This window comes from Leucoraja erinacea, unplaced genomic scaffold (assembly GCF_028641065.1).
Source record: "Leucoraja erinacea ecotype New England unplaced genomic scaffold, Leri_hhj_1 Leri_349S, whole genome shotgun sequence".
In the NCBI taxonomy this organism is placed as follows: Eukaryota; Metazoa; Chordata; class Chondrichthyes; order Rajiformes; family Rajidae; genus Leucoraja; species Leucoraja erinaceus.
In genome coordinates, this window is record NW_026576250.1 from 19,258 (window position 1) to 38,514 (window position 19,257).

Below are 19,257 nucleotides of genomic sequence, written 5' to 3' on the forward strand. Positions count from 1 at the left end.
TACCAGGGAGAGGGCGATTTTGGATTTAGTGTTATGCAATGAACCGGATTTAATAAGAGTGCTCAAGGTAAATGAACCACTAGGAGCTAGCGACCACAATATGATAAGATTTAACCTGAAATTTGAAAGGGAGGAGATAAACTCCGTACAGACAGCACCCGTGGTCAGGATCGAACCTGGGTCTCTGGCGCTGTCAGGCAGCAACTATACCGCTGCACCACCGTGAGGCCCTGGAGGAGGTCCAGGATGGAATGGTCAGTATGGGAGTGGGGAGGGGAGTTAAAATGGTTAGCAACGGAGGGATCCAGCAAGCCAAGAAGAACTTTTTTCACACAGAGAGTGGTGAGTCTCTGGAACTCTCTGCCGCAGAGGGTAGTTGAGGCCAGTTCATTGGCTATATTTAAGAGGGAGTTAGATGTGGCCCTTGTGGCTAAGGGGATCAGACGGTATGGAGAGAAGGCAGGTACGGGATACTGAGTTGGATGATCAGCCATGATCATATTGAATGGCGGTGCAGGCTCGAAGGGCCGAATGGACTACTCCTGCACCTATTTTCTATGTTTCTGTGTTTCTAAGAGCAATTTTCAAAGATTTTAGTCACTAAATCCTCAACCGCCATGGTGGCGCAGCGGTTGAGTTGGGGCTTTACAGCGCCAGAGACCCGGGTTCGATCCTGACTACGGGTGCTGTCTGTACGGAGTTTGTACGTTCTCCCCGTGACCTGCGTGGGTTTTCTCCGAAATCCTCCCACACTCCAAAGACGTACAGGTTTGTAGGTTAATTGACTTGGTATAAATGTAAATTGTCCCTGGTGTGTGTAGGGTAATGTTAGTATGCGGGGATCGCTGGTATGGAAGTTATAGAAGACTTAATTAAGCGAGTGAGGGACAAGATATGGACGGGAAATGTTTAATAAGACTGAAGCAAGGTCGGACATAATGGTGGCGAGACAGTGAATATTAGAATCGAAGATGGATTGATGCAAGCAAGATAAAGAAGCAGAGATAGGGCTAAAGAACTGCAATAAAAGCTGCTAGTTTCTGTGAATCAGAGAGTAATTAGAGAACAGACAGGTGATCTGTCATCTCTGAATGTTCCAGCTGATGTTTGCAAATAAAGGCTTTCGTCTTCTTGAAGAATTCTCTGTGTCTGTGTCATCTTATCCATCTTTAAGTCTCCAAACCACGACACTGGTCGGCGCGGACTCGGTGGGCCGAAGGGGCTGTTTCCGCGCGCGCTGTGTCTCTAAACTAAACTGAACATCCACAGAGCGATGAGCATCGCAATGTTAGCTTCTGACCAGGAGAGGTCTCTGTCCGTGCAGGTAGACAAAAATGCTGGAGAAATTCAGCGGGTGAGGCAGCATCTATGGAGCGAAGGAAATAGGCAGGACCCAGTTGTGGCATGGCATTCATCTCACAATACATTGATGGGTTGACAATGCAATTCTAAACCCTTCAGAGCTTCACTGACTAATTAGTTTAGTCTAGTGTTGGAAGGAACTGCAGATGTTGGTTTAAACCGGAGATAGACGCAAAAAACTGGAGTAACTCAGGCACCATCTCCGGAGAGAAGGAACGGGAGATGTTTTGGGTTGAGACCCTGCTTCAGAGATTAGTTTAGTGTTGGACCCCTTGCTTCCCCTCTCTCTCCATCCCTGCCCCTTCCTAGTTCTCCAACCAGTCTGACTGTCCCTCTGATTAAATGTTATCTCTGTATGCTTCGTTGTCAGCCTCATTTCATTGTTCTCTCTGGGACATATGACAATAAAACACTCTTGACTCTTGATGTCTCGTTTTCACACCTCACACTTCCTTAACTCTGTGTCTCACTCTCCCACGACCCTCAGATCGGCCGACTTGGGGCTGCTGAATATCCCGCGGTCCAGGCATAAGCTTAGGGGCGACCACGCCTTTGCGGTTGCAGCTCCTAGACTGTGTAACAGCATCCCCCTTCCCATCAGAACTGCCCCCACCATCAACTCCTTTAAGTCAAGACTAAAATCTTATCTATACTCCCAAGCCTTTCCTGACATCCACTGAGCGAGGGCTATATGTATATATGTATGTAGTTTGTTTGTTTATACTATTCATATAACAAATGTAAAGCACTTTGGCCAACGAGAGTTGTTTTTTTAAATGTGCTATATAAATAAATGTGACTTGACGTGACTTGACTTGACTCAGCCTGAAAAAGGGCCTCGACCCGAAACGTCACCCACCCCTTCCCTCCAGAGATGCTGCCTGTCCCGCTGAGTTACCCCAGCATTTTGTGTCTATCCTCAGTGTAAACCATCACTTGCAGTTTCTTCCTACACATTTAGTTTAGTGTTAGTTTTGTTGAGAGTTGCAGCGGGACCTTTGGCCCACCATGTCCGCACAGACCAACGATCACTCTTTAACACGAGGGCCTGTTCCTATGTTGCACTGCACTATATTCTATTGCTTAGTTCATTGGACCCTCAGAGGTACATTCAGAATGGCAAACTGGTAAATAGGCGCAGCGGTAGTGTGGCTGCCTCACAGCGCCAGAGACCCGGATGCTATCCTGACTAAGGGTGCATCCAGTACAAACTTTGCACATTCTCCCTGTAACCGCGTGGGTTTTCGCCGGTTGCTCCGCTTTCCTCACACACTCCAATGACGTACAGGTTTGTAGGTTAATTGGCCTCTGTAAATTGGCCCTAAAAGACAATAGACACAAGACAATGGGTGCAGGAGTAGGCCATTTGGCCCTTCGAGCCAACACCGCCATTCAATGTGATCATGGCTAATCATCCGCAATCAGTACCCCGTTCATGCCTTTTCCCTATATGCCCTGACTCTGCTATTTTAAGGCCCTATCTAGCTCTCTCTTGAAAGCATCCAGAGAACCCGCCTCCACTGCCCTCTGTGGCAGAGAATTCCACAGACTCACCACTCTCTGTGAGAAAAAGTGTTTCCTCGTCTCTGTTCTAAATGGTTTACTCCTTTTTCTTAAACTGTGGCCCCTGGTTCTGGACTCCCCCAACATCGGGAACATGTTTCCTGCCTCTAGTGTGTCCAAGCCCTTAACAATCTTATATGTTTCAATGAGATAACCTCTCATCCTTCTAAACTCCAGAGTATACAAGCCCAGCTGCTCTATTCTCTCAGCATATGACAGTCCCGCCATCCCGGGAATTAACCTTGTAAACCTACGCTGTACTCCCTCAATAGCAAGAATGTCCTTCCTCAAATTAGGGGACCAAAACCGCACACAGTACTCCAGGTGTGGTCTCACTAGGGCTCTGTACAACTGCAGAAGGACCTCTTTGTTCCTATATTCGATTCCTCTTGTTATAAAGGCGAACATGCCATTCGCTTTCTTCACTGCCTGCTGTACCTGCATGCTTACTTTCATAGACTGAGGTGCAAGGACCCCCAGATCTCGTTGTATTTCACCTTTTCCCAACTTGGCGCTATTTAGATAGTAATCTGCCTTCCTATTTTTGCTACCAAAGTGGATAACTTCACATTTATCCACATTAAACTTCATCTGCCATGCATCTGCTCACTCCCCCAACCTGTCCAAGTCACCCTGCATTCTCATAGCATCCTCCTCACAGATCACACTGCCACCCAGCTTTATGTCATCTGCAAATTTGCTAATGTTACTTTGAATCCCTTCATCCAAATCATTGATGTATATTGTAAATAGCTGCGGCCCCAGCACCGAGCCTTGCGGTATCCCACTAGTCACTACCTGCCATTCTGAAAGGGACCCATTAATCCCTACTCTTTGTTTCCTGTCTGCCAACCACTTCTCTATCCATGTCAGCACTCTGCCCCCAATACCATGTGCTCTAATTTTGTCCACTAATTTCCAATCTGGGACCTTATCAAATTTGTAACGTAATGTGTAGGATAGAACTATAGTGAACGAGTGATTGGTATTCGGCATTGGGCTAGATGGGCCGAAGAACCTATTTCCATCTTGTATCTCTATAGTCCAAACATAGGATAGATTTTGGGGATATGGGCCAAATGCAGGCTGGTGTGAGGAAGTATCATAGATGGAGCCTGTTGGACAGTGTGGGATAGTTGGGTCAGAGAGTCTGTTTCCACGCTACATCTCTAAGCTAAATTAATAGGTAACGACCAAGTGGACTATATGGGGTGAAGGACATATTTTCATGCTGTATCTCTAAACTAAACTAAACCAAACTGATATCTAAGGATCAAGTTGTTGGTAAATGGGATTAAATATTTGGTGGCCAGGAGAAACATGGTGGGCTGAAGGGCCTGTGGGTTTTATTTCGTCTTGTGCCGTATGAATACATTGCCCTTCCAAATGACACTCTGAACCAAAGATCATATCTTTGCTCTGAACCCTGTCAGCAACTCCTCTCTAACCAACAAGAACAAGACTGCGAATGGGAGGGGAGAAAAGCTGATTTAATGTTTAACTCTGCCCCAGAGAGAGAGAGAGATGTGAGCCCTTCCCCGCTGTTAACCAAAGATCTCCAGCAGTTTTATTTTGCCGACGGACGGGGCAGAACAGAAAGAGATATGGAGACATTCCCGGATATGGCGACATTCCCGGATATGGCAACATACCCGGATATGGTGACATTCCCGGATATGGCGACATACCCAGATTTGGCGACATTCCCGGATATGGTGACATTCCCAGATATGGTGACATTCCCGGATATGGCAACATACCCGGATATGACGATATGATGACACTCCCGGAGATGACGGCATGCCCGGATATGGTGACATACCGGGATCTGGTGACATACCCTGGATATGGGGACATACCCGCATATGACGACATACCTGGATATGACGAAGAGGGAGTACAGAGAAAGTTCACCAGACTGATTCCTGGGATGTCAGGACTCTCACATGAAGAAAGACTGGATAAACTGGATAGACTGGGCTTGTACTTGCTCAAATTTAGCAGATTGAGGGGGGATTTTATAGAAACGTACACAATTCTTAACGGGTTGGACAGGCTAGATGCCGGAAGATTGTTCCCGATGTTGGAGACGTCCAGAACAAGGGGTCACAGTTTAAGGATAAGGGGGAAATCTATTAGGACTGAGATGAGAAAAACATTTTTCACACAGAGTGGTGAATCTCTGGAATTCTCTGCCACACTCATATTCCGTTTGGGGAGGAACAGCACCTCATATTCCGTTTGGGGAGTCTGCATCCTGGGGGCATGAACATCGAATTCTCCCAATTTTGTTAGTCCTTGCTGTCTCCTCCCCTTCCTCAGTCCCCCTGCTGTCTCCTCCCATCCCCCAGCCTTCGGGCTCCTCCTCCTTTTTCCCTTTCTTGTCCCCGCCCCTGATCAGTCTGAAGAAGGGTTTCGGCCCGAAACGTTGCCTATTTCCTTCGCTCCATAACTGCTGCTGCACTCGCTGAGTTTCTACAGCTTTTTTGTGTACCTTAGATGTGGCCCTTGTGGCTAAAGGTATCAGGGGTTTAACGAGAGAAGTCAGGTAAAGGATACTGAGTTGGACGGTCAGTCATGATCATATTGAATTGCGGTGTAGGCTAGATGGGCCGAATGGCCTACTCTTGCACCTATTTTCTATGTTTCTATGACATACCCGGATATGACGACATACCCGCGTATGACGACATACCCGGATATGACGACATTCCTAGAAATGCCGACATTCCCGGATATGGCGACATTACCGGATATGGCGACCTTCCAGGATATGGCGACTTACCCGGATTTGACGACATACCCAGATTTGGTGAAATTCCCGGATATGGCGACATTCCCGGATATGGCGACATTCCCAGACATGCTGACAGACCCGGATATGACGACATTGCCGGATATGGTGACAGACCCGGATATGACGATATGACGACTTTCCCGGAGATGACAACATGTCCGGTTATGGCGACAGACCCGGATATGGCGACATTCCCGGATATGGTGACATTCCCGGATATGGCGACATTCCCGGATATGACAACCGTGACAGACCCGGATATGACGACATACCTGGATATGACGAAGAGGGAGTACAGAGAAGGTTCATCATCAGACTGATTTTTTTTGTATGTCAGGACTTTCACATGAAGAAATACTGGATAGATTGGATAGACTCGGCTTGTACTTGCTAGAATTTAGCAGATTGAGGGGGGATCTTATAGAAACATACACAATTCTTAGGACTGAGATGAGAAAAATATTTTTCACACAGAGAGTGGTGAGTCTCTGGAATTCTCTGCCACAGAAGGAAATTGAGGCCAGTTCATTGGCTATATTTAAGAGGGAGTTAGATGTGGCCCTTGTGGCTAAAGGTATCAGGGGATAAGGAGAGAAGGCAGGTAAAGGATACTGAGTTGGACGGTCAGTCATGATCATATTGAATTGCGGTGCTGGCTAGATGGGCCGAATGGCCTACTCTTGCACCTATTTTTTATGTTTCTATGTTTCTATGACATACCCGGCTATGACGACATACCCGGACATGACAATATACCCGCATATGACGACATACCTGGATATGACGACATGGCCTATTATGACGACATTCCCGGATATGATGACATACCCGCATTTGACGACATACCAGGATATGACGACATTCCTAGAAATGACGACATTCCCGGATATGGCGACATTCCCGGATCTGACAACATTCCCGGATATGACGACATTCCCGGATATGATGACACTCCTGGATATGTCGACATTCTCAGATATGGCGACATACCCGGATATGACGACATTCCCGGAATGACGACATACTCGGATATGACGATATGGCGACTTTCCCGGAGATGGAGACATGCCCGGATATGGCGACATTCCCGGATATGGCGACATTCCGGATATGGCGACATATCCGGATATGACGAATTTCAACCTTAAAAAAATACTTTCAACCTTTATTATTATTGTCATCTTGCAAGCAACAGTTGTTACAGTGCAAAATGAAAAGACGTTTCCCAGTGAATAGCGGAGCATCGCACATGAAATTTAAAACACTTCACACATAATAACACTAAAAAACAATCCAGTCCCTGATGGAACAGTATAAATAGTTAAAAGCAGGTAAAAAAAAAACACAATGTTAAAATACAATAAACCAATCATAAAAAAATGTCCGGGGCCGCTGATTTGAGTGGCCAGTGCCAGTATTAAAGTGTCCGTGCCAGCCGCAGAGTCAAGTCAAGTGACTGTGGGTGCAGAGTGACTGTTTAGCAGCCTCACAGCCTGTGGTAGGAAGCTGTTTAGCAGCCTCGTAGTCCGGGCTTTGATGCTTCGATATCTCTTGCCTGATGGCAGGAGATCCAGGTGTGTGTGGAGGGGGTGCAGTTTGTCCTTGGCAATTCTCTGTGATTCAGATTCAGATTCAATTTTAATTGTCATTGTCAGTGTACAGTACAGAGACAACGAAATGCATTTAGCATCTCCCTTGAAGAGCGACATAGCAAACGATTTGAATAAAAAATAAATATAATAAGTGTCCGGGGGGGGGGGGGGTGATTGGCAGTCACCGAGGTACGTTGTTTAGTAGAGTGACAGCCGCCGGAAAGAAGCTGTTCCTCGACCTGCTGGTTCGGCAACGGAGAGACCTGTAGCGCCTCCCGGATGGTAGGAGGGTAAACAGTCCATGGTTGGGGTGAGAGCAGTCCTTGGCGATGCTGAGCGCCCTCCGCAGACAGCGCTTGCTTTGGACAGACTCAATGGAGGGGAGCGTGGAACCGGTGATGCGTTGGGCAATTTTCACCACCCTCTGCAGTGCCTTCCGGTCGGAGACAGAGCAGTTGCCATACCATACTGTGATGCAGTTGGTAAGGATGCTCTCGATGGTGCAGCGGTAGAAGTTCACCAGGATTGAGGAGACAGTTGGACCTTCTTCAGTCTCCTCAGGAAGAAGAGACGCTGATGAGCCTTCTTGATCAGAGTAGAGGTATTGTGGGTCCAAGAGAGGTCATCGGAGATGTTGACTCCCAGGAACCTGAAGCTAGAAACACGTTCCACCTCCGTCCCGTTAATGTGGATGGGGGTGTGCGTGCCACCTCTGGACTTCCTGAAGTCTACAATGAGCTCCTGTGCTTTCTTCAGACAGCGGCTCTGGAACAGTTCCTGCACCGAGGGTAGGGAGACGCCAATGATCCTCTCTGCTCCCCTCACTACCCTCTGCAGAGCCTTCCTGTCCGAGCAGTTGCAGGTGCAGTACCACGTATTTATGCAGTACGTGAGTACAGACTCCACCGTGCCCCTGTAGAAAGTCCTGAGGATGTTGGTGGGGAGTGAGGCCTGTTTTAGTTTCCTCAGGAAGTGCAGTCGCTGATGGGCCCGTTTGACGGTCCCAGTGGTGTTCCTGGACCAGGTGAGGCTGTCCGTTATTTGCACACCGAGGAACTTTATGCTCTCCACTCTCTCCACTGCAGTGCCACTAATGTTGAGGGGTGTATGCTTTGGCTGCGCCCTCCTGAAGTCGACAACCATCTCCTTAGTTTTGTCGACATTTAATTCTAGATTATTTTTGCCGCACCAATCCACCAGTTGTTCTACTTCCTCCCTGTACATTGTTTCGTCATCTCCACTGATGAGTCCCACCACTGTAGTGTCGTCCGCGAATTTTATGATTTTATTTTCCCTGAATCTGGCAGCACAGTCATGTGTGAGCAGTGTGAACAACAGCGGGCTGAGCACACAGCCTTGAGGGGAGCCGGTGCTCAGCATGATCGAGCCTGAAGTGTTCTTGCCAACACGGACTGACTGCAGTCTCTCTGTCAGAAAGTCCAAGATCCAGTGACACAGGGTGGTGTTGAGGCCCAGCAGGGTTAGTTTCTCCACAAGTCTCTGTGGGATGATGGTATTAAACGCTGAGCTGAAGTCAATGTACAGGATTCTGGCGTATGTGTTCTTGTGTTCCAGATGCGTGAGTACTGTGTGCAGCGTGGTAGAGATGGCATCCTCTGTAGAGCGGTTGGGGCGATAGGCAAACTGGAGGGGGTCTAACGATGAGGGGAGGCTGGCAGTAATGTGGGGTTTCACCAGGCGTTCAAAACACTTCATTATTATTGGGGTCAGGGCGACAGGGCGGTAGTCATTTAGGCAGGCAACCACTGGTTTCTTCGCTATGGGGATTATCGTGGAAGTTTTGAGGCATGTGGGGACAATGGCCTGACTAAGGGAGATGTTAAAGATGTCTGTTAGCACATCTGCTAACTCCTCAGCACATTCCTTTAGCACACGTCCTGGGATGTTGTCGGGTCCGACTGTTTTCCACGGGTTGACCTTAGACAGGATTCTCCGTGTGTCCATTGTGTCTATGGTCAGGACTGGCTGGTCGGTTTGTAGGCAGGGGCTGGCTCTCCTCTTGGGTGTGGTGTTTGCTGCATCAAAACGTGCAAAGAAGTTGTTCAGTTTATCTGGGAGAGAAGTGTCCGTGTCGGTTACCTGCTGCCTTGCCTTGTACCCCGTCAGTGTTTCGATTCCCTTCCACATCCTCCTGGTGTCTCCTGTGTCGCAGAGGTGTCCCTGGATTTTCCCCGCGAAGGCACGTTTCGCTGCCCTGATTCCTTTTTCCAGTGCAGTCCTGGTGGATCGGAGAGCGGCTGTGTTACCGGCTCTGTAGGCTGCATCACGAGCCCTCAGCAGCGAGCGCACCTCTGCTGTCATCCATGGCTTTTCGTTTCCACGTGCAGTGAAAGTTTTCATGATGGTGACATCCTCAGTGCACTTGGCAATGTAGCTTGTTACAGTCTCTGCGTACTCCTCGATGTTGATGAGGTCATCATAGGATGCTGCTGTCCTGAACACATCCCAGTCAGTGTGCAGGAAGCAATCCTGCAGTGCTGAGGCTGCTCCCTCTGGCCAGCCCTGGTGTGTTTTCTCTCCGCTCTGACTTGTTTTTGCAGAGGTCTGTAGGCTGGTGTTAAAAACACTGAAATGTGGTCCGTGGCCCAGGTGAGGGCGTGGGGCTGCCTTGTAAGTCTCTGGGGTGTTGGTGTAAACCAAGTCCAAGATGTTCTCTCCCCTGGTCTCAAAATCCACATATTGCTTGAATTTTGGGAGCACAGTCTTAAGGCTGGTGTGATTAAAATCCCCGGCCACCACAATGAAGCTATCAGGATGTTTGGTCTGGAACTCACTGACGGCGTCATGCAGGGCTCCCAGTGCTTCGTTGGCCTTAAAATTTACATTTGCACTTGTATTTGCATTTCCCATATATGATGACATATCCGGATATGACAAAATTCCCGGATATGACGAAATTCCCGGATATGACGACACTCCCGGATATGATGAAATTCCCGGATATGGCTACATACCCGTATATGGCGGCATACCCGGATATGGCGACATTCCCGGATATGGTGACATTCCCGGATATGACGACATTCCCGCATATGGGGACATACCCGGATATGACGACATACCCAGATATGACGAGATACCCGGATATGATGACATACCCGGATTGAACAACATGCCCGATTATGATGACATTCCCGGATATGATGACATACCCGGATATGTCGACATACCCGGATATGACGACATACCTGGATATGACGATATTCCTTGATATCATGACATACCTGGATATGACGACATTCCCGGATATTACAACATTCCCGGAGATGGCGACATTCCTGGATATGATGACATTCCCGGATATGATGACATACCCTGATATGATGACACTCCTGGATATGTCGACATTCTCAGATATGGTGACATACCTGCATATGATGACATTCCCGGAAATGATGACATACCCGGATATGACGATATGGCAACTTTCCCAGAAATGACGACATGCTCGGATATGGCGACATTCCCGGATATGGCGATATATCCGGATATGATGAATTTCCCGTATATGATGACATATCCGGATATGATGAAATTCCCGGATATGATGAAATTCCCGGATTATTATTTTTTTTTTAAAATAAATTTTAATTAGAAGTACGGTAAATTACAATACTACACTACACATATGTCTTAATACATTTTTTGTACCGCTTCATTTTTTAGGCTTTAAGAAAAAGATAGAAGTAAAGAAAGTAAAGAGAGTCGTGAAGGTGCAGGAGAGTGTTGAGAAAAGAAAGCCCCTTAGAAAAGAAGTTAGAGAAGGAAGTAAAGAAAGAAAGTAGACCCTAGAAAAGAAGGAAAAAGAAAGGAGAAACCATCGCTCTATTATAACATTAAACTCCGCAGAAAGGGGACTACCAACCAAGTCTGTTTTTGTTGTTTTGTTTTTTTGTTTGTTTTTTTACCCCCCGTTGCCAGATCCTGGTACCTTCTATTTATTTATTTATTTATTTATTTATAAAATTACTATTCCACCTTATGCTTGTAATAATTCCGAAAAAGTAGACCACGTCTTTTGGAAGTGGTCTGGTTTGCCTGCTAAGAGGAATCTCATCTCTTCCAGATGTAGTGTTTCAAACATATATGATATCCACATTTTTATTGTTGGTGTAGGCGCATTTTTCCAGAATTTAAGTATGAGCTTTTTTCCCCATTATTAGCCCGTAATTGAGTAAATTCTTCGTAAAAACACGTTTAGTTCAGGGTTACCTTCCGATATTCCAAAAATAATCCATTCTGGTTTTGGTACCAGTTTTATTTTAATTAATTTTGTAAAGATGTCAAATATTTCATTCCAGAATTTTTGTATTTTTATACAAAAAACAAAAGAATGCGCTATGGTAGCTTCTTGACACAGACATTTATCACAGATGGGTGAGACATTAGGGAACAGTTTATTTATTTTAGTTTTTGAATAATATAGTCTATGTAATGTTTTGAATTGGATGAGTGTATGTCGTACGTTGATCGAACATTTATGCACCTGTAGTAAGTGATTATCCCAGCTATCTTTTGAAATTGTTATAGCTAATTTTTGTTCCCAGTCTCTTCTAATTCCATCAGTTGTGGGTATTTCTATATTTAAGATGATGTTATATAAGTACGATATTAGATTTGCTGATTCCGCCTTTGTCTTCATTGCTTCATCCAGTAAGTCTGTAGGCATATTATGATAGTCTTTTGTCTATTTTTCAGATAATCACGAATTTGAAGATATTTAAAATATTATTTATTTTTCAAATTATATTTCAGTTGTAGTTGTTGAAATGATAGTCATTTTCCCAATTCATACAGATCTCCGAGCGTTTTGATTCCCATTCTTTCCCATTGTATAAATGATTTGTCTATAATTGATGGTTTAAACGATGGTTTATTAACTATTGGTATTAAAAGAGATAGGTTTCTTAATTTTAGATTCTGTTTTATTTGTTTCCATGTTCTAATTGTGCTATGTATAATTGGATTTTTATTATAATTTTTGTTATTCAGATGTATTGGTGAGAGGAGAGTCGCTCCTATATTACACGGAGAGCAGTCCTCTCTCTCCATTACAATCCAGTCCACCTGCTGGGCAGAATTGTCCAGCAGGTGAATCATATTTTTAATATTTACTGCCCAATTATAATACATAAAGTTAGGGAGCGCTAGACCACCCAACTCTATTGGTTTATTAAGGTGTGCTCTTTGTATTCTATGGGATTTATAATCCCATATAAAATTTGTAATGTCTGAGTCCAATTTTTTGAAAAACTGTTTTGGGAGATATATAGATAGATTGAAATAGGTATAGGATTTGTGGTAAAAAGATCATTTTATTGCGTTTATTCTGCCTATTAGGGACATCGGAAGTGTTTTCCAGAATTTAATCAAATTATTTAGTTTCTTAAGTAAGGGATTATAATTGGCTTTAAACATATCATGATAGTTTCTAGTAATTTCAATTCCCAAATATTTGAATTTTTCTGTGGCTATTTTAAAGGGGAATTTCCGGAGGTGTGTTGAGTCTTTGAGTTTTATCGACATCATTTCACTTTTGTTCCAGTTTATTCTATATCCTGAGAAGGATCCAAAGTCCTCAATAAAAGTTTAATATGTTCTTGGGGTCTTGGTGAGACCACACCTGGAGTATTGCGTACAGTTTTGGTCTCCAAATCTGAGGAAGGACATTATTGCCATAGAGGGAGTGCAGAGAAGGTTCACCAGACTGATTCCTGGGATGTCAGGACTGTCTTATGAAGAAAGACTGGATAGACTTAGTTTATACTCTCTAGAATTTAGAAGATTGAGAGGGGATCTTATAGAAACTTACAAAATTCTTAAGGGGTTGGACAGGCTAGATGCAGGAAGATTGTTCTCGATGTTGGGGAAGTCCAGGACAAGGGGTCACAGCTTAAGGATAAGGGGGAAATCCTTTAAAACCGAGATGAGAAGAACTTTTTTCACACAGAGGGGTGAATCTCTGGAACTCTCTGCCACAGAGGGTAGTTGAGGCCAGTTCATTGGCTATATTTAAGAGGGAGTTAGATGTGGCCCTTTGTGGCTAAGGGGATCAGAGGTTATGGAGAGAAGGCAGGTACGGGATACTGAGTTGGATGATCAGCCATGATCATATTGAATGGCGGTGCAGGCTCGAAGGGCCGAATGGCCTACTCCTGCACCTAATTTCTATGTTTCTATGTTTGGTATACTAATTTGTGGTTTTGTGATGTACAATAGTACATCATCAGCGTATAAAGATATTATGTTATTTGAGTGTTTTGTATTATAACCATAAATATCCGGGTGTGTTCTTATTTTTCCAGCAAGGGGTTCAATTACCAAAGCAAATAACAGCAGTGATAGTGAACATCCTTGTCTATTACCCCTTGATAATTCAAATTTCGTGGATAGTATATTATTAGTTAGTATTCTAGCCGTGGGTTTGTTATTATAATAATTTTATCCATGCGATGAAGTTCTCTCCCATTTGGAATTTTTGCAATACTTTAATCATATAGAAACATAGAAATTACGTGCAGGAGTAGGCCATTTGGCCCTCCCCAACATCGGGAACAATCTTCTTGCATCTAGCCTGTCCAACCCCTTAAGAATGTTGTAAGTTTCTATAAGATCCCCTCTCAATCTCCTAAATTCTAGAGAGTATAAACCAAGTCTATCCAGCCTTTCTTCATAAGACAGTCCTGACATCCCAGGAATCAGTCTGGTGAACCTTCTCTGCACTATGGCAATAATGTCCTTCCTCAGATTTGGAGACCAAAACTGTACGCAATACTCCAGGTGTGGTCTCACCAAGACCCTGTACAACTGCAGTAGAACCTCCCTGCTCCTATACTCAAATCCTTTTGCTATGAAAGCCAACATACCATTCGCTTTCTTTACTGCCTGCTGCACCTGCATGCCTACCTTCAATGACTGGTGTACCATGACACCCAGGTCTCGCTGCATCTCCCCCTTTCCCAATCGGCCACCATTTAGATAATAGTCTGCTTTCCCGTTTTTGCCACCAAAATGGATAACCTCACATTCTACTTGATCAAACGCTTTTTCTGCGTCCAGTGAAATGATAGATAACTCTTGGTCATGGGATTTATGTGAGTGAATTATGTTAAGCAAGCGTCTCAAATTATTGAATGAGTGTCTCTTAGGTATAAATCCTGTTTGATCCTCATTTATTAATCTACTAACATACCTGCTTAGTCTTCTGGCTAGTGTTTTTGCTATTATTTTTTGATTCGTATTTAACAGAGCAATAGCTCTATATGATCCTGGTTCTTCTATATTTTTATCTTTTTTAAGTATTAATGTGATCGTTGATTCTGCTAATGTTTCAGGTAAGCTTTGATCTTTATAAGCATACATATACATTTTCTGTAAGCGTGGAGTAACTATGTCGTAAAAGGATTTATAGAATTCATTACTGAATCCGTCTGGTCCTGGTGTTTTTCCGTTCTTAAGTGTGTTTATTGTGTCTTCTATCTCCTTAGAAGTAATTTGTGCTCCCAGTTCCTCTTGTTCCCTCAATTCTAATTGAGGGAGGTTACAATTATCCAGAAATTCTGAAACTTTATTATTGTCTATTGACGTTTTAGATGTATATAGATTCTGGTAAAATTGAGCAAATCTTTTATTGATATCCTTGGGTAGTGTTAATAATTCCCCTCTATCTGATTTAATCTTTAGTATTGCATTCTCTTTTTCCCGTTTTTTCAATTGGCGTGCTAGAAGTTTGTGGGGTTTGTCCCCGAATTCAAAATGTTCTTGTTTTGTAATTTGAAGTAGTGTTATAACTTTCTCTGACAATAATTTGTTTAGCTAGAATTTCAATAGTAGAATTTTATTATGTTTATCCATAGTTGGATCTTTAGCATTATCTGTATCTAATTGTTTTATTTGTTCTTCTAAATGTCTTTGTTCATTCTTATTCTTTTTATTTTGAAAAGCTTGAAATTAAATAATGACTCCTCTAATAAATGCTTTGAAGGATTCCCATAATAGCGTGGGGGATATATCTGGTGTATCATTTATCTAAAAAAATAGGTCCATCTGCTTTTTTGATATATACTCCCTTGTGGGTCTTTTAAAATTTGCGAGTTAAACCTCCAGAACGATTTATTCATAAACATTCATTCTAATTTTAAAACAAAAGTTAACGGAGAGTGGTCTGAGATCGCATTGATGTGGTATTTAGGGTTCATAGTATGCGGAATTAATTTTGTATCCACTAGGAAATAGTCTATCCGTGAGTATGTTTTGTGTACCGTTGAATAAAACGAATAATCCCTTCCCGTCGGGTTTGCAATCCTCCAAACGTCTGCTATATTTGTGTTTTTTATATATGTATGTTAGAGTTCACTGGTTTTAGATTTCATATTACCTCTTTGTTTTTGCATCGATTTATCTAGATAAGGGTCTAAAACACAGTTGAAGTCTCCTCCGATTATAACATTTGATAATTAAATTCTGCAATTATATTCAAAATTTTATTGAAAAATTGGGCGCATAAATGTTTACCAGCGTAATTGGCGTAGTATTGATCTCTCCTGTTACTATAAGGTATCTCCCTTCCTTATCTGATATAATATTCTTTGATTTAAATGGTATTCCTTTACGAATAATGATTGCAGTGCCTCTAGATTTGGAAGTGAATGAAGAGTGAAATGTTTGGCCTATCCAGTTCGCCCTCAGTCTCGTCTGATCTTGATGTTTAAGATGCGTTTCTTGTAGAAACGAAATGTCCGTGTTGTATGATTTCAACTGAGCTAGTATCTTACCCCTTTTAATAGGTTAATTAATACCCCTTATATTCCAACTACATAGTGTGATTCCTCCCATTTTCTTTTGATTGTTGTCATGCATTTTTACCAATTTTAATGACCTTATTTATTGCGGTGCGTCCATACCTCAGGACTCTGGTTATTTGGGGGGCGTTTATATTATAGACTTCTTTGGTAGCTCCCTTCTGCGATTTTCCTTGAAAAAAAAACACATAGATGTGACCTATTGTGATTAAAAAAAAAATAGAACAAGTAAATTTACAGTGTCTGAGTATTCAACACTGTAGTGAGTGTCTTACTCGTTTGTGGGTTTCGACATCAATACAGCTTCCGGTGTGGATGTTATGAAGTTAGCCCCGCTGCCTTTATTACCCTAAACCTATGGGGTCGGTGCCATTTCCAAATTAGTTCTATTTCACCCAGTTACACTAAATATATATGTTTCATTCCGACTTATCAAATCTAATCATATTTTCAATTACATATATTCCTCACTCTTTATCTATTAACTATTTATAATCGGTTTTAACTTTGTTAATAGTGAGCTGTTCGCTGAAAGGGTTAACCAGAGTCAGGCTCCTGGAATTATGCCAGGTGCCTGAGTCTCCTCCCCTCCCCACTCGGGCTGCGAAACACATGAGATTACGGTGTTGTCTGCGTTATATAGCAGGCAACGCATTTTTACAATTTTTACCATTATATACCTCAAGTCAGTTTCCATTACTATTTCTATATTAGTATTGTTAATTATTAATTATTATTAATTCTCTATATTTTGTGAAACTATGTAAGATCGTAAAGCGCCACTTGTTCTTGTAATGTTTTCCACATTCAGCTCAGCAGATCGTCACTCCCATGTTTATCAGTCTTTCCTCGTTTGAACACAAAGTGTCCTTGAGTTGAATTCCACAATGTCCGAGGGGAGATAATAATGTCTAGACACTTCTCGTGGAAAAGCTGTTGCGTTTAATAATTTTTAAAGATTGGTGTTATTTCTCTTTTCTTCTAATATTCTCGTTGGGGGAATTAGCAAATTAATTTGTTCATAATGTCCTGGTGCCGTGATTAATCTTCTGTTCCTACGCTGTGAGTCCTGCCACGATTTCTTGAGCATATTTAAGAGATGCTACCGAATTAGTGAATGTTTTTGAAACTCCCTTGAAAGTAATACGCATCCTGGCCGGATAATACACTCCGCATATGACATTCTTGACACCGTAAAGAGCTTCTCTTGTCTGTGAGAACATTCTTCTCTTTTGCACAATCTCGTAAGGGTAGTTCCGTAGCTGTTTGATAGAATCATTTCTGTACAGCATCTTCTCTCCGTGTTTAATTTTTTTCATCAGCTCTTCCACTGTTGAGATATCCCGGAGTTTGACTATGATCTGTCGTGGATAGGCTTGGTCTCCTTGTGATCTTGGTTTAAATCTGGGTAGTCGATGTGCTATTTCAATTACAGGTGCCTCAGGTAGCTTGAGTACGTGTTTGATTAGATTGGCAGTGAACTAACAGGCATTGTCCCCCTCAGCTCCCTCTGTTACTCCACGTATTCGTATATTTTGCCGTCTTGAGCAAGCTTCGAGATCAACACATTTATCAGAGACTTTTGTCAGTTGACTCGTGAGGCTGTCTAATTCTAACTTCATCGCCTGCATATCTCCGGTCATCTCTTCCACAACAACTTCCATTTCTTTCACCGCAGTTACATTTGCAGAAACAGTTACATGCACAGCCTCAAACATCTTTGTGGACTCTTCTGCCACCTTATTAATTTTCCCCATTAATTCTTCTTGCACATCCTCAACTCTTTTTTGCAGAGCACCAATGCCCTCAAGGATTTTTTGATTACCGACTTCCATGTTTTCCATCATTTTTAAATTTCCAGTTTCAATGTCCTTTCTCAAGTCTCTTTTTTTTTAATTTATTTTTATTTATGGTGTTTTTGATGTTTCTTTATTTTACATGTCTTTTCCTACTATTTCTTTTGATTGTTATTTTTGGTGTGTATTAACTTTTTTGTCAATGATTAGTGATGTTCAGCACTTTGTTGCAGCTATGTTTGTTTTTAAAGTGCTCTATAAATAAAATTATTATTATTTATTATTATTTATTTTTTATTTTATTTTTTTTAAATTTTGTTTAAAACAATCATACATTATTAAAATTTTCAATTATCAATTACTTCTGTTTCTAGTGCTTTTATTTTTTATAGAAAGAGAGAAAGAGAGGGTAGAAAGTTACAAATAAAAAAAACCAGAAAAACGGAAGAGGTGGAATGGGTAACCTGTAATACGTCAATGGAGATAGGTCCGTAGATTATAAAGTATAGCTTTTCATCTGACCCTGAGTTCAAGTTTCAGTTGGGTCCTCGTGCTGTGCCAATCTATCCCTTCAGATAGTTAATGAATGGAGCCCAGATTTTATCGAAAAGATCTTGTTTGTCCATTAGGACAAGTCTAATTCTTTCTAAGTATAGGGTCTCCGACATTTCCGTAATCCACATTTTAATTGTGGGGGTTATAGGGCCTTTCCAAAATGTTAATATTAATTTTTTGCGGTTTATTATACTGTAGTCGAGGAAATTTATTTGGTGTGAGTGTTAAACTTTGTTCTGATATTCCAAGTATTATTCATTTTGTGTCTGGGTCCAGTTTTGTATTAATAACTTCTGAAGTTATTTGAAAAATATCAGTCCAGAAATGTTTAAGTTTTATACAGTTTGCAAACGTATGTGTTAAATTAGCCTCTAGATGTAGACATTTATCACAAATAGGAGAGATTTGTGGGAAGATTCTATTTAGTTTTATTTTAGAATAGTGTAGTCTATGTAAGACCTTGAATTGTATTAAAGTATGTCTGGCATTTAATGAACATTGATGTATTTGTTGTAAACTTTCGTCCCACATATCTTTTGTTATAGGGTGACCTATTTAATTTCCCCATTTGTATCTATATGGTTCGGTCGGTGGTACCTCATTGTTTAGGAGGGTGTTATAAATATAAGCTATTAATTTTTCAGTGTTAGGATGCTTGTTCAGACATTCATCAAGGATTTCTGATTCCCTAGTCCTGTAGACTTGTGTATTAGATTTAACATAATCTTTAATTTGTAGATACAGGTGCACAACCTTTTATCCGAAAGCCT